At 52.3% G+C, this 15,063-nt stretch overlaps 1 protein-coding gene across 3 annotated transcripts in view; it reads left to right on the forward strand.

The window, feature by feature from the left end:
- The first annotated feature begins 1,104 nt into the window (after positions 1 to 1,104).
- The window catches only part of EVI5L (ecotropic viral integration site 5 like), a 32,848-nt gene continuing 18,889 nt past the window's right edge, over positions 1,105 to 15,063 (forward strand). For all 3 annotated transcript variants that reach the window (XM_055545622.1, XM_055545637.1, XM_055545631.1), the window contains exon 1: positions 1,105 to 1,270. The gene's annotated coding sequence lies outside the window, so the exon portion shown is untranslated. The remainder of the gene's footprint in view (positions 1,271 to 15,063) is intronic.

The raw sequence follows: 15,063 nt of genomic DNA on the forward strand, positions 1-15,063 counted from the left end.
ATGGACGTGAGTCTCAGTGAACTCCGGGAGTTGGTGATGGACAGGGAGGCCTGGCGTGCTGCGATTCATGGGGTCGCAAAGAGTCGGACACGACTGAGCGACTGATCTGATCTGATCTGATGTGCCGGGCCCCTACTCAGCAATGCTGGGGACGGCGGGAGGAAACCTGACCTAGGCCCTGCATCACTCCCACCCTGTCCCCGTGTGTCTAAGAGGTGTGGGGGGCGTGGGAGTCATGTAAGCAGTGATAACGGCATGCTCAGAGTTTGATGGAGGAACATTAGACACTTAAGAGAAGATATTTAACCTGGCCTAGACTAGAGCAGGCCCTGAGTCCCCGGTGTGACACCCCAACCCCCCAAAGCCCCGCCCCCAACACAAATTGGGCAGTGTGAAGATGCTGTCCCTCAGCCGCAGGGACTTCTGGTAACGCCCCTTCTCAGACCCAACCCTTTAGCCTCTACCTGATCAGCCCCTGTCCCAGGGCTGATCTAGGCCACGCCCCTCTCAGCCCCTCCCCTATTTCATTCAGGCCTTTCATTCAGGCCTTAAGTCCCACCGCCCGGGAGGGCAACTGCACAATATCGCAATCTCATTGGCCAGAAGGCGTTACTTCACCTCCCTCCTTCAGTGTCATTGGCTCGCTAGATGTCAATTTTCTTTATAGCGGCCCAACAGTTGCTATGCCCGAGGTTTGAGGGACAGATAATAATGGACGTCCCAGGACGTCTCGTTATTGGGCAAAAAGCCCGGCTCTGGGCGGGGCTTAGCGCCAAACGCTCGCCTGCCTCTGTCTGCGGTTCCTCAGGGACGCAGTCTTTCCTCAGAGACACACCCCTCTCTCCTCGCTATTGGTCCTTCCAAGTGTTGATCAACAGGGCGCCACATTTCGATAGGCAAAACTACCCGTCCTTCACTGCTTCCCTAACTTCAATTCGCTTCTCTCCTTAAAGGCGGCAACCTTCTGGCCGTAGCCAGGGCCCGCCTTACGGTATGACCACGGATTGGCCAAACACGCCATCACTCCTTGACAGTGGGCGGAGCCAGAGCGGCTGGGGGCGGTGAATTGGCTGACTGGGCCTCGGGGGCGGGGCAGCGGCTCCTGTCAGCGGGTGAAATGGCAGCGGCGGAGCCGGCGGCGACCGCGGTCCCGGGGGGCGGCTGAGGGGGCCGGGCCGGGCCGGGGCTGCGGGGCGAGCGACACGGCGGGGATCCGGCGGCGCGGCCCGGGACGGCGAGACTCGGCATGGCGATGGCGCGCTCTTCACAGGTAGGTAGGCGGCGCGGGCCGGGCCTCCCGGGCGCCTTCTCAGGCCCGCGGCTCCGCGTTGCGGCCCACGGGGGCCGGGCAAGACCGGGACTCCGGGCCTATTGCCCCGGAACCCGCCCCGGGAGCCCTCGGCACTCCCAGCACGGACACAGGCCGTCAACCTCGGGCCCTGGCCCCTGCACATCCTCGTTCCTGGAGCTTCCCGACCCCTCTGGGCCCCTCCCAGGACCCTTCCAGGTGCCCTCCCCCCCAACACCGCCCCCTTCCCGGGAGCCCCCCCCTTAGTCCCGTGACCCCCGCTCACCCTCTTTACTGACCCTCAGGACCCCTTTCCAGGCCCTTCAAGGCTCCCCCAGTCACCACCCCACAGACCCGCCCCCTACAAGCGCCCCCCACCCCGCCGCAAGCCCAGGATCCCCGTCCTCTCTCTCTCCGGATCCCCGAAGACTCCTTTCATCTGTAGACCCCTGGTCACGCCGTCCCTTTCCTCACTTCATATCCCATCCCTGGGCCCAGACCTGCCCCCACCCCCTTAGATACCAGCCTTAGAGCCATACCCCTCCAGTCTGACCCCTCCTCAGCCTCTGTAAATCTGGATTCCTGCCCACAAGCCTCACTTCAGCCTGCTGGCCCATCTCCCACCCCCAGAAGCCCCATGCCCAAGGGCACCCCCGAAAACCACTCCTGGGATCCTCCCCACACACACCCCTGATCCTGATTCCCCTCGATCCCTGCTTCCTGAAAATCCACCCTCACCTTGTGCTCCGGACAGCCCAACAGATAGTCTGAACCCCCTCCCCAACCAGGGACACCCACCCCTCTGAGGGCCCCACTCACTTGCACAGACACACACACACACACACACACACACACCTGAGAGCCAACAGAGCGAAAGCTATGAATCCTCAACAGCTCATACTGATATGAGTATGAGGGGCCCAGGATGGGTGTGATAGATGGCCTGGACCCCTCATACACAGACATTAGGAGCCCTTCACACACACACACACAGTCTGACTCTTGGATCCCCAACACACACAGAAACACTTAAGACCTCCAACACAGACCCAGGCAGTTGGGAACCCCCCCAACTTGCCTCCCATACACACACATACAACACACACACACACTTGCCTCCCATACACACACACACATGTGCATGCTCGCGCACGCGCACACACACACACACTTGCCTCCCATACACACGCACACATGCACATACACACACACACCCCCCTCCTCAGCACTTTAGCACTCCTCCTTGGAATTCACCTGCCCAAGTCCTCCTGGAAGCCGCCACCAGCTCCCAGCTCAGGCAGAGACTCTGATGTCAGCTGCCTGCCCTGCCCCAGGTGGCCAGCCTTTCCGTCCACACCAGCCTGCCTGAACCAGTGCCCCCACAGGGGCCTTGCAGGTGGCGGAGTGACCCAGAATCTCCCAGCATCCCTGTGGACACCTGCCCCAGACCTCTTCCCATTCATCCATCTCTCCCCATTTTTTACCCCTTCAGAGGGAAGGGTGCTCCCTCTTTCTCTCCCCTACACCAGTCTCCCCCAAAGACCCAGTGCCTGCCCCCTGATTGATGCCACCCATGGCAGAGGGTGGGGGTGCCGGCTGCCCCTGGCCCCAGTCCTGAAGTCTGACCAGACTGGTAGGACCAGCATCCTGACCCCATCATGCCTGCTGGCCTCAGATGGCAGCAGCTACCGAGGTGCCGCCCCTGACTGACCCGGGAGCTCCTTCCCCCATGGCCAGTGTGTCATGAGAAAATGAAACAGCTTCCACCCACCCTGGCATTTGGGACCCGGTGGGGCTGGGTTTGGGCCTGCCAGAAGCAGGCAGCTCTTTGTTAAGGAATATTTTCAGAAGGGAAAAATGTGCTGAAGAGGCTTGGGTGGAACACGAGTGAGGAGTCGGCTTGGTTTTTGTTGTTTTTTTTCCCCACCTTAGCCTGACTGGGATGGAGCTGGGGGACCTGTGTCCACATGTCTTTCTAGGTGCTCTAGCTCTTTCTGCCCAGCTGGCCCTGGCTGGCTGACCCACAGCCCACCCCGTTGTGTCCAACCTGTGGGTTCCCCTGGGCTTCAGCGGTTGCCCGCAGGTAGTCCGGCCCTGGCACAGGAAGGGGGAAGTCACAGAGGGGGGCAGATCAGAGAACTGGGGAGACAGCGTGTCCAGGACCACAAGGTTGAGGAGGAGCCCCAGGCCCCCTCAAAGGGAATCTGGATCAGTCCAGTGCTGCCTGCTGTCTCCTTCATCTGACCTGAGCCTGCCTGGAAAACCCCAGAGAAATAAGCCCAGCTTCTCTGTGGACATTCACCAGTGGTTTCTGGGTGGCTCTGGGGAAAACTGCATCTTGGCTTGAGGCCTTGACTTACCCATCTGGAAAATGGGGAGAGAAATCCCACGACCAAGACCTGGGACTTCAGGGGAGCCAGCGAGATTAGGATGTGTCCCTCAGTGTCCCCCTGGGCGCCATGTGGAAGAGGGGTCCATGGGGTCTGTGGGGCAGTTTCCCCACCTGTGGGCGCTAGTAGAGTCACTGGCCTTCTCGGTCCCCTGGTTGTAATTCGCTGATGCCTCGGTGAATAGTGGCTGTCCTTCCATGGCTGGACTATGCTCAGGGCTGAGAGACAGTCTGTTATGGGATTTGTGGTCACACAGGAACCTCCCAGAGGGACAGAGGGCAGTCGGGGGCCCACTGGCTGGCGATGCCCACGCCCCATGGAGCCCTCTGACGTGGGGCAGAGTGAGGTTTGTTCTGTCCACGTGCTGAAGGGAGGAGAGAAGGGGAGACTCCTGAAGGTCACAAGGCACACAGGAAGCAAACTCCACAGCCTCCCTGGGGAGGGGGAGACTTTGTGCTGATGCACTGGGGTCAGGAGCCTCCCAGGACAGACTGTGAGCTCCTCAGGAAAAAATGAGAAGGCTCCCAAGGAGGACTGGTGAGCCCTTTTACCCTGGTCTGGGGTCCGGGGTGGGTCTTTGTGTCTGTGCTGTTGATGTAGGGCACAGGGGGCACAGAGGATCCTGATCTCAGTTTCCCCTTGCAGAATACAGGTGCTGGTTGTTCCAGGTGAGGTCCCCAACAGTGAACTGGGAATTGAGTCAGGGGTTAGGGTATGAAGGAATGTCAGGTGTGGCCCATGCCCTGTGTCTAAAGCCCCTCTCCATTTCAGGAGGCCAGAGCTGAAACCAGTAGCTCATGCCAATCAGGCTGTGCCATGTGCCATGCCTGGTGCCAGCACCATTTACATATCATCTCACTTAATCCCCCCAAACCACCCAGAAGAAGCGGCATTCCAGCCCCTGCCCTGACCACCACATCCCGTGTGGAAGCAGGAGACAGATTAATGGATGGCATGTGCTGGGAGCAGAGGGAAGGGCCCGGCGCATCCCAGAGGCATCAGGGAAGGGGGAGCAGGGATGACGTATGAGTTGGGAGAGGAGCTCTCTGGCTGTCCAGGCAGGCGTGGCTGGGAAGGGCATTCAGGCAGCCTGAACGCTTGGCCCAAGGCCTGGGCAGCAGGAGCAAGCGTGGCGAGTACAGGGAGATGCGCCTCCTGGGTGGGTTTCATCCTATACACCTTCATGTCCTGCATGCAGTCCACGGGGCACATACTGGGGGACCCTCCCTGGTCAAAGGGGTCAGTATTTGGAACTGAACTTGGAACAGCAGTCAACCCTACCCTGCCCAGGGATGTCTGCAGCACACATGCTCTAGAAGCCGAACACAGGGCAAAGGGGAGGTGAGTTAGGAGAGCTGACCGCCAGGGCCAAGGAAGAGATTGGGCCCTCCAGGGAGATCTCAAGGGCCTCACTGGCACAGTTCACCTGCACTTCTATTTCATTTCTCATCATGATGTGTTGGTGAGATCATTTCTTTTCTTTTTCTTTAATCTTTTGGCTGTGCCATGGGGCATGTGGGAACTTAGTTCCCCAACCAGGGATCAAACCCATGCCCTCTGCCATTGGAAACATAGAGTCTTAACCACCGGACCTCCAGGGATGCCTCCATGAGATTGTTTCATTGGCGGCTGTTTTCCAGTCCACAAGTCCCACAAGGGCAAGGCGCATGTCTGTTCATGGCTGAGTCCAAGGCGAGAACAGGGCATGCAGAAGATGTTCAGTAAACACTTGGTTGATTTCAGGAGCTGAGCATCCTCCCTATTCACTCACTTCTGCAAGAGGGCCTGGATCTCTTCTGCAGAAAGAGGTTGTGTCCATCTACTTGGAGAGCCCACTAAGACAGGGAAGATGCACCCCACCCCAGCCCCCAGCCTAGCCAGCCTTCACAGCAGGAAAGCTACCATCTTCACTTGAAGAGCCAAGAGCGTGCACAGGATGCCATTTCTCTTACTCACCTGTCCCTGGAGGGCTTCTGGGGGCTTTAAATTGTTTTCTTTGTCGTCCTCAGGGACACTGAAATATAGAGAAATGAAGGATTTGCCTGGAAGGAACTTGTGACAGTGGCAGGAAGTATTAGCTGCTGACATGAAGGATAGTAAAGTTTTGGGTTTTTTTTAGGTCAGAAGAGATTCCAATGGTCATAATGGTCATCTGCCCCTCAGATTTTAGCCTGAGGTTGTTTATTGCTGCTGCTGTTACTACTAATAAAGATGATTATAGTTTTACTGCATTTAACATTTAAACAGAGCCACCACAGAAGGGATGGGCCTGCTGAGGAGGAGAAGTTTGTTTCTTCAGTCCACAAATGTCAGATGCCTGATGGTCCACTGGATGCTGGGGATCCAGTAGTGGGCAGGTCAGCCCCTGCCCTCATGGAACTTTCCAGCCAGGAGAATATTACAGGCCAGTTCCCCTCCTAGGCACTTGACAGGTTTTAGCTTGTACATTCCTCCCAACAAAACCCATGAAGTCGGTACTATCATCAGCCATGTTTTCAGATGAGGAAATTGGCATAAAGTGCATCATACCCAGATCAGAAAGCAAGAAACTGGGAGAAGAGGGATTTGAACCCAGGCTTCTGGCCCCGAAGTTCTCCTTGGAGACCAGGAGACCTGGGATCAGTTATCTACACACATGACCGGGGAGGGAGGTACATGGACATGGAAACATTCTGTGTGGCACAGAGGAGAGGCTAGAACTGGGGATGAGAGGAGGGCCGGCAGTGACCACCTGGATTCCAGAAGCCATCCTTGTTACCCAAGGGGCAGCTCACCCATCAAATGCCCACCCCATTGCCAAGGGAAAAGAGCCCAAGACATCAGAGTCAGGGTGGTCTGTGTCGCCCACCTGACAGTCTGTCAGGCTGGGTAGATGGGGTCAGGTATCTTTGAAGACTTCAGGTTCAGAAATGATTCTATGTCCCTATAATCATTAGAGGTAGAGCAGGGGACCTCCAGGCCAGGGACCAGTACTTCCTGTCAAATCAGTGGCAGCATTAGATTAGAAATAAAGTGCATGGTAAGTGTACTGTGCTTGAATCATCTTGAAACCATCCCCCCAAACCCCTGGTCCATGGAAACACTGTCTTCCATGAAATCAATCTCTGGTGCCAAAAAGGCTGGGGACTGCAGAGGTAAGAAGCTGTGGTGGGGGCTGGGGGGCAGAGGCAGAGCAGGTAGGGAAACAAAATTAAAGGGACTATGGGGTCTTTCTTCCTGCCTCAGAATGATGGAGCACACACACTCACTCTCCCGGGTGAAAAAGAGTAACTCATTTACAGAGTGCCCACTGCACTCCATGTTTTACGTGAGTTATTTCTAAAGTATGCAGAGAGAGTGGAAGCTCAGCGGATCAGCTTGGGGTTAAGACTCTAGAGTCAGAAATCCAAGTGCAGGGAATTCTCTGGTGGTCCGGTGGTTAAGACTCCATGCTTTCAGTGCTGAGGGCTCAGGTTCGATCCCTGGTCAGGGAACTAAGATCCCTCAAGCCATGTGGCGTGGCATGAAAGAACAAAATGAAGTGATTTTTTTAAAAAAAAAAATGCTTGAGTCACTCAGTATTTTAAAAAAGAAATTCCAAGTGTAAATCCTTCCCTAGTGCCTCATCTGGAGACCCTGTGAGTGACACTCTACCCACAAGGGGGCCTCTCAATTATTACCACTGTCCTGGACTTTTCTGTCTACCCTGGTACAGAACCTTCTCTCTCTCTTTTTAAAAAATTTTTAAATAGGCTTTAGGGACTTCCCTGGTTGGTCCAGTGGTTAAGACTCCACAATTCCACTGTAGGAGGCACTAGTTGTATCCCTAGTCTGGAAACTAAGATCCCACATGCCTCATGGTACAGTCAAAAAATAATAAAATTTTAAAATAAAGTAGACTTCGTTTTCAAAACAGTTTTAGGTTTACAGAGAAATTAAGAGAGCACAAAGTGCTCACACAGAGCCCACACCCACACCCAGTTTCCGCATTAGTAACGTTATCTGCTATGTTTGTTATAATGAATGGACCAGTATTCAGTTCAGTTCACTCACTCAGTCCTGTCTGACTCTTCGCGACCCCATGGACCACAGCATGCCAGGCCTCCCTGTCCATCGCCAACTCCCGGAGTCTACTCAAACTCATCTCCATCGAGTCTGTGATGCCATCCAACCATCTCATCCTCTGTCATCCCCTTTTCCTCCTGCCTTCAATCTTTCCCAGCATCAGGGTCTTTTCAAATGAGTCAGCTCTTTGCATCAGGTCGCCAAAGTATTGGAGTTTCAGCTTCAACATCAGTCATTTCAATGAACACTAAGGACTGATCTCCTTTAGGATAGACTGGTTGGATCTCCTTGCAGTCCAAGGGACTCTGAGGAGTCTTCTCCAACACCACAGTTCAAAAGCATCAATTCTTCAGTGCTTAGCTTTCTTTACAGTCCAGCTCTCACATCCATACATGACTGCTGGAAAAACCATAGCCTGATTAGACAGACCTTTGTTGGCAAAGTAATGTCTCTGTTTTTTAATATGCTATCTAGGTTGATCATAACTTTCCTTCCAAGGAGTAAGCGTCTTTTAATTTCATGGCTGCAGTCACCATCTGCAGTGATTTTGGAGCCCCCAAAAATAAAGTCAGTCACTGTTACCACTGTTTCCCCATCTATTTGCCATGAAGTGATGGGACCAGATTCCATGATCTTCGTTTTCTGAATGTTGAGCTTTAAGCCAACTTATTCACTCTCTTTCACTTTCATCAAGAGGCTCTTTAGTTCTTCACTTTCTGCCATAAGGGTGGTGTCATCTGCATATCTGAGGTTATTGATCTCCTGGCAGTCTTGAGTCCAGCTTGTGCTTCATCCAGCCCAGCATTTCTCATGATGTACTCTGCATATAAGTTAAATAAGCAGGGTGACAATATACAGGCTTGATGTACTCCTTTTCCTATCTGGAACCAGTCTGTTGTTCCATGTCCAGTTCTAACTGTTGCTTCCTGACTTGCATACAGATTTTTCAAGAGGCAGGTCAGGTGGTCTGGTATTCCCTTCTCTTTCAGAATTTTCCACAGTTTATTGTGATCCACACAGTCAAAGGCTTTGGCATAGTCAATAAAGCAGAAATAGATTTTTTTCTGGAACTCTCTTGCTTTTTCCATGATCCAGCGGATGTTGGCAATTTGATCTCTGGTTCCTCTGCCTTTTCTAAAACCAGCTTGAACATCAGGAAGTTCACGGTTCATGTATTACTGAAGCCTGGCTTGGAGAATTTTGAGCATCACTTTACTAGTGTGTGAGATGAGTGCAATTGTGTGGTAGTTTGGGCATTCTTTGGCATTGCCTTTCTTTGGGATTGGAATGAAAACTGACCTTTTCCAGTCCTGTGGCCACTGCTGAGTTTTCCAAATTTGCTGGCATATTGAGTGCGGCACTTTCACAGCATCATCTTTTAGGATTTGAAATAGCTCAACTGGAATTCCATCACCTCCACTAGCTTTGTTCGTAGTGATGCTTCCTAGGGCCCACTTGATCTCACATTCCAGGATGTCTGGCTCTGAGTGAGTGATCACACCATTGTGATTATCTGGGTTATGAAGATCTTTTTTGTACAGTTTTTCTGTGTATTCTTGCCACCTCTTCTTAATATCTTCTGCTCTGTTAGGTCCATACCATTTCTGTCCTTTATTGTGCCCATCTTTGCATGAAATGTTTCCTTGGTATCTCTAATTTTCTTGAAGAGATCTCTAGTCTTTCCCATTCTATTGTTTTCCTCTATTTCTTTGCACTGATCACTGATGAAGGCTTTCTTATCTCTCCTTGCTATTCTTTGGAACTCTGCATTCAAATGGGTATATCTTTCCTTTTCTCCTTTGTTTTTGGCTTCTCTTCTTTTCACAGCTATCTGTAAGGCCTCCTCAGGCAGCCATTTTGCTTTTTTGCATTTCTTTTTCTTGGAGATGGTGTTGATCCCTGTCTTCTGTACAATGTCACGAACCTCCGTCCATAGTTCATCAGGCACTCTGTCTATCAGATCTAGTCCCTTAAATCTGTTTCTTATTTCCACTGTATAATTGTAAGGGATTTGATTTAGGTCATACCTGGATAGTCTTGTGGTTTTCTCTACTTTCTTCAATTTAAGTCTGAATTTGGCAATAAGGAGTTCATGATCTGAGCCACAGTCAGCTCCCGGTCTTGTTTTTGTTGACTGTATAGAGCTTTTCCATCTTTGGCTGTAAAGAATATAATCAATCTGATTTCGGTGTCAGTCATCTGGATGTCCACGTGTAGAGTCTTCTCTTGTGTTGTTGGACCAATATTGATACATTATAATTAACTAGATGGTAACATGGTAAAGAATTCACCTGCAAATGCAGGAGATTCAAGAAATGCAGTTTTCTATCCCTGAGCCCAAAAGTTTCCCTGGAGTAGGAAACTGGCAACCCACTCTAGTGTTCTTGCCTGAAAAATGGGCAGAGGAGCCTGGAGGGCTGCAGTCCATGGGGTCGCAAAGAGTCAGACACGACTGAGCGCCTGGGCACACACATGATTGACTGAAGTCCGTATTTTATTCAGATTTCCTTAGCTTTTCCCTTTTTCTGTCTTAGGCTCACATCCTGGATCCCACAGGACATTTTGTCATCACATCTCCTGAAACTTCTCTTATCTGGGACAGCTTGCTTAGGCTTTCCTTCTCTTTGATGACTTTGACAGTTCAGGAGGACTAGTCAGGAATGCTCTAAAGCATCTCTTAATCTGGACTGGTCACATGATTTTCTCATAGTCTTGGGGAGGAAAACACAGAGATGAAGGGCCCTTCTCATGTCAGCATATTAAGTGCACATGCTCTCCACGTGACTTATCACTAATCCTGTTGACCTTGATCACCTGGCTGAGTGGCAGAGGGACTTTTCTCTTGATTCATCCAGCAAAGACATTGAGTACCTGCTAACAGCCAGATGCTGCATTAGAGGCTTGGATTAAAACATTAAGAAGATAAGCTTTTGCCCCCAGTACGTTCATGACCCAGTAGGGTAGGCAGGTGGATATACAAAGAATTGCTGTAGAATGTGTCTTGGGGGACTTCCCTGGTACTCCAGTGGTTAAGAATCTGCCTCCCAGTGCAGGGGATGTGGGTTCAATCCCTCGTGGGGGAACTAAGATCCCACATGCCTGGTGCAGGTAAGCCCGTGCGCTGCAGCTACTGAGCCTGTCAGCCTCAACTAGAGAAACTCATGTGCCACAACAAAGACCCAGTGCTGCCAAAAGAAACCCAAAAGTGTGTGTTGGGCTGGGGTATAGGGTTAGATATTTTCAGAGAGAGGGGATAAAAGTGAGCCCGCATACTGGGGGCAGTGGGGTGGGAGGATTTACCAGGAAAGAGTTCACCAGAAAAAGTCTGTTCCTTTTTATGGCTGAATACTATTCCATCATATAGATAAACCACATTTCACTTACCCATTCATCCACCAATGGACGTTTGGGTTGTTTCCACTTTCTGGCTATTGTGAATCGAGCTGCTGTGAACAATTGTATACAGGTTTTCATGTGGATGTATATTTTCCATTCTCTTGGGTAGAATTCCTAGAAGTGGAATTGCTGGGTCATATTGCTAACACTTTTTTTTTTTTTTTAAGAGACAGCCTATTTATTTATTTGACTGCACTGGGTGGGCCTTAGTTGCAGCACACAGGATCTTTTCAGTTGCATCATAAAGGATCTTTAGTTGCAGCATGTGGGATCTAGTGCCCCAAATAGGGACCAAACCCCAGTCCCCTGCACTGGGAGCATGGAGTCTTAGTCACTGGACCACCAGGCAAGTCCCATATTGGTAACTGTCTGCCTTTCTGAAGAACTGCCAGACTGTTTTCCACTCTTGTTGTTCAGTCACTAAATCATGTCCTAATCTTTGCTACCCCAAGGACTGCAGCACACTAGGCTCCGCTGTCTTTCACTGTCTCCCAGAGTTTGCTCAAACTCATGTCCATTGAGTCGGTGATGCAATCCAACCATCTCATCCTCTGTTGTCCCCTTCTCCTCCTGCCCTCAATCTTTCCCAGCATCAGGGTCTTTTCCAATGAGTTAACTCTTTGCATCAGGTGGCCAAAGTATTGGAGCTTCAGCTTCAGCATCAGTCCTTCCAATAAATAATCAGGGTTGATTTCCTTTAGGATTGACTGGTTTGATCTCCTTACAGTCCAAGGGACTCTCAAGAGTCTTCTCCAGCACCACAATTTGAAAGCATCAATTCTTCAGTGCTCAGCCTTTGTTATGGTCCAACTCTCACATCCATCCATGACTACTGGAAAAACCATAGCTTTGACTATGTGCACCTTTGTGGGCAATATGATATCTTTGCTTTTTATGCTGTCTAGATTTGTCATAACTTTCCTTCCAAGGAGAGTCTTTTAATTTCCACTGTGCCTCATCTTTTATTCCAGGGTTTCTCTCAATCAGTCATAGTAAGCTCGGGTGATCATTTCTGAGTCTCTTCTCCTCCCTGTTCCACATGCTCTGGACGGGCAGGGGGCTGTGTCTCTCTGCCCAGCAGTCTTCAGTCCTCACCTTGGTGAGGTGAGGAAAAAGAAGGGAAAAGCTAGGGACATGGGTGTCACAATCACAGATAAGCCTTTCTGTTCATTTAAGTCCTGAAAACAACACCACCAAGGGCCTGAAGGGATAAGGGCCAAGGTGAGGCCTGTGGAAGAAGGGGCCTCTGGCTGCGCTGAGACAGGGGAGGAGCTCCAGGAGGCCAAGGAGCCCAGTGTCTCAAAACTATATGGGAGTGGACTTTGAGAAGGAGGAAGTGTAGGGGATTTCCCTGGTGGCCCAGTGGTTAAGACTCCAAGCTCCTAGTGCAATGGGCACGGGTTCCATCCCTGGTCAGGGAACTAAGATCTCACAAGTCACATGGCATGGGAAAAAATTATACTAACAGAAAAAAAAAGTATCAGGAGGAAGAAGCATGGTTGTCAGTGTCCAAACGCTCCTGCAAAGGAGAAAAGAGAGGTTGAGGGACCCTGGCATCTGGACCTTTCTGTACCAGCCCCACCCCGCCCCTGGCCCCAGCTCACCAGCAGTCTCCTCCCACTCCTCTGGCTTGGCTCAGCCTCCTAAGCCATGCAGCCAGCGTTTGGGGGCATGGAGGGTAGTGGTGCCAGCAGAGGCTGTGTTAGGTGGCCCATCGCCCACTCTTTAGGCCAGGACCCTGCTTTGGGTGGCCACAGTGGAGCAGAAACAAAGGGCATTGAAGTTGAAGCTGTTGAGAGGCTGGGACCCCAGACCTGGATGGTCTGTGTGTGGATCTCAGAGGCTAGTGGCTCCTCAGCACTCGAGGGGACCTGACTTGTCTCTGTGTCTCTGTGCCTAGCCAGCAAAGGGTGGGATGGCTGCATATGCCCTGAGGAGGTGGGGGCTCATTCACCTGGTTCCACTCCACATCCCTGTCCCTAGGACAGTGCAGGCCCTCAGACAACACCCAGTAAGTGCCAGGGGAGGAGAGGCTGAGCCAATAAGAGTCCAGGTGCTCGGAATAGAGGTGGGTGGGAGTCAGGCCTCCTCACAGAGCTCGGAGGGCAGAGAGCCCGCGTCCATTCCTGTCTACTGGATTCAGGCATGGGGAGCTTTGGTCAGTGCAGGAAGGGTGTGTGTGAGTGTGTATGTGTGCGTGTGTGGGCAAGGGGTGTGTGGGTGTAAGATAGCGTGTGAATGTGTATCTGAGTGTGTAGGTGTGCGATTGTGTGTATATCAGAGCATGTGTGCATGAGCATGCAAGACTGTGTATTAGTGTATCCGTGTATTGATATGTGAGATGGTTTGTGAGTGGGAATAGATCTGAGTGTGTGGGGTGTGAGGTGTGGGTAAATGTGAGTGTGTGAGTGTGAAGTAATGTGCGTGCATCAGCTTCCAGGCTGCACAGTGTTTAAAGAGTTGGGGGTGAGTCAAGAGAAAGTGCCTGAGGGATTGGAAGGTCCTGCCTCTCAGACCACACATTTCAGCCCTGGGTATGGGATCAGGTTTATTTCTTGTGTGAAATACACATTAATATGTGATAAGTATCTGAGCAAACTCTGCAAGCAGATGGCCCGAGTTGTTTCTTTTCATCAGAAACCCAGAGCTGAACCACGGGGCTCTTTTCAGGCCAGGGTGTGGGGTAGTGGGGGTGGGGTTGGGGAAGGCAATGCACTTCTGAGATTAGGGTTCCCCTGGGCACAGCAGGGAAACAGTGGGCTCCAGCCCCAGCCACATGTGGCCTTTGTCCCCGAGCCCCACATGCCTCCTCAAATCCAGCTGTGCTTCCAGGGCTCTGATCCTTCTCTCCACCTCTCCTCTCCCACCCCAGTCCTGATGTCAGGAAATCCACACAGCCTTTCCTGCCCCTGCCTGCCCACAGAGAGCCTTCCAAGTCAGCACTTCTTGTCCGCAGCCCATCTCTGTCCCGCAGCCACAGACTGACTCTGCGGGAAGCCCCAAGCGGCCCCCAAGGTCTCTCTCTCAGGAATGATCAGCTCCTGGCTTGGAGGTGTGTGTGGCTTGGTCTTCAAGGCAGGTGGTCCCCGGGCCAGGCAATGGGAGGAAAAGTTCTTCTGGTTCTGAGGGGAGCCATCACCTCAAGTTTGTACCACTCACTAAAGCTAGAGCCCTCGGTGCCCACCCAACTTGGGGGGCCCTCGGGGGCCAGAGGGAGAACCAGTTCCCTGGGGAGCCACAGAGTCCTGGGGTGAGAGAGTTCTGGGCACCCCTACGAGGTGAAAAAAAAATGGTGTCCCCCTCCCACCTCATGACAGCCTTGGGAAAGGAGACTAGAATCAAGTGCATGGCCAGGGTCAAGTCCCACTGACCTGTGGGCTTGCAGGTGTTGGTAGGGGGCTGAACTTGGGCTGTGGGAAGGTGCCCAGTGACCTGAGGGTGCCAGGCAGCTATGTTTTTGTCCTGTCACTGTCCTGCTGCCACCTAGGGGACAAGATGCCCCTTCTCCAGAAACTGGCCAAGAGCCCCTCTGTGGTTGAGCTGTCCGAACCTTCACTGGGGTCCAAGGGAGCCTCACTTCAGACGCTGGTCCATTTGAGTCCAGAGCCTCTGTTTTTGGCATAGTGCTGAGCCACCTCTCCTGAGGCTGGCAGAGGGGAGATGCCAGTGTCCCTGAAACTCCCAGGAGGGTGGGATCACACCCTCCACAGGCGGAACAGCAGAGATGGGCCAGCATCAACCTGGCACATGGCAGGCCAAGATCAGGACACCGACCAGAGCCTGTGCCTCTCGCTCTGGGGCCGCCAGAGCACAGATTCCCAGCACTTGGACGTGCCCCTGGCTTCCCAGCCCAGGAAGAGTTGGCTCTTCCGGCCATTGGCAGCACCAGACAATTAACAGTAGAGAATAATTGCTTTCTGGCTGTGCCAGCAGCCCACTCTGGTT

Source organism: Bubalus kerabau, chromosome 1, assembly GCF_029407905.1.
Source record: "Bubalus kerabau isolate K-KA32 ecotype Philippines breed swamp buffalo chromosome 1, PCC_UOA_SB_1v2, whole genome shotgun sequence".
Taxonomy (NCBI): domain Eukaryota; kingdom Metazoa; phylum Chordata; class Mammalia; order Artiodactyla; family Bovidae; genus Bubalus; species Bubalus kerabau.